The sequence below is a fragment of the Mus pahari genome, chromosome 3 (genome assembly GCF_900095145.1).
Source record: "Mus pahari chromosome 3, PAHARI_EIJ_v1.1, whole genome shotgun sequence".
In the NCBI taxonomy this organism is placed as follows: domain Eukaryota; kingdom Metazoa; phylum Chordata; class Mammalia; order Rodentia; family Muridae; genus Mus; species Mus pahari.
Window position 1 is genome coordinate 55,561,924 of NC_034592.1, and position 1,086 is coordinate 55,563,009.

Sequence of the window (1,086 nt, forward strand, 5' to 3'; positions counted from 1 at the left end):
AAGAAAGAAAGAAAGAAAGAAAGAAAGAAAGAAAGAAAGAAAGAAAATCTCAGGACAAGACAGTGTGAACTAAAATCAGAGTTCTTGAAGAACAGAGTTGAGAGAAAATTGAAGAAAGATGAGAAGAGTGAGAGAGAGAGAGAGAGAGAGAGAGAGAGAGAGAGAGAGAGAGAGAGAGAGAGAGAGACTGGGGGGATAATGCACATGCTACATACAATGAGTGTGTGCCAATCAGAGGACAGCCTGCAAGTGTTGAGCCTCCCCTTCCACTACATGGTCTGGGAACTGAACTTGCAGCAAGCACTCCAACCTGATGAATCATTAGTCCTTTGAAAGGTTTCCTTGTGCCTTTTTTCAGTGTTTAAAAAACAGCATGGCTCTCCATCCCTGCTTATGTTAATATGCAACTATGAGAATGGGTCTGAAAGGCTATGAAAAGGAGACCATGAGAGGGGGGGCCTGTTATTGTAGAGGGGTAGGCATGGAAAAGAGCAAAAAGTGGTCAGGGAGAGGGAGGAAGGAAGGAAGGGAGGGAGGGAGGGAGGGAAGGACTGTGGAGTGGAATCAACAAGAACACAGTTTATCTGAAAATGGTGCACTACAACCCCACACTGTTTATGCTAATTAAAAAAAAAACAAAACATATACTGACCCAGAACTGTTCCTGTCTAAAAGAACTCCAGTGTCAAAAATGGAAAAGAGACCGAAGGAAAGGTAGTCCAATGACTGGCCCAACTTGGTATCCATCGGGGGGGGGGGGGGCACCAAGGCCTGACACTTTTACTAATGATACGATATGCTTACAGATGCGAGCCTGGCATGGCTGTCCTCTGAGAGGGCCTACCAGCAGCTGAGTCAGATGCAAATACTTAGAGCCACCCACTGAAGTCAGGGACCCCTATGGTTGAATTAGGGAAAGACTGAAGAAGATGGAGGGGAGAGAGACCCCAGAGGAAGTCCAGCATCTCAACTAACCCAAATCCCAGGGAGCTCCCAGAGACTGAGCCACCAACCAGGCAGCACACACAGGCTGTTCCACCTCCACCTCCACCCCCACCTCCACCCCACCCCTACCCCCACCCCTCA

At 47.9% G+C, this 1,086-nt stretch overlaps 1 protein-coding gene across 1 annotated transcript in view; it reads right to left on the reverse strand.

The window, feature by feature from the left end:
• Lrp2 (LDL receptor related protein 2) overlaps window positions 1-1,086 on the reverse strand; it is a 161,662-nt gene that overhangs the window by 109,109 nt on the left and 51,467 nt on the right. The window lies entirely within an intron of this gene.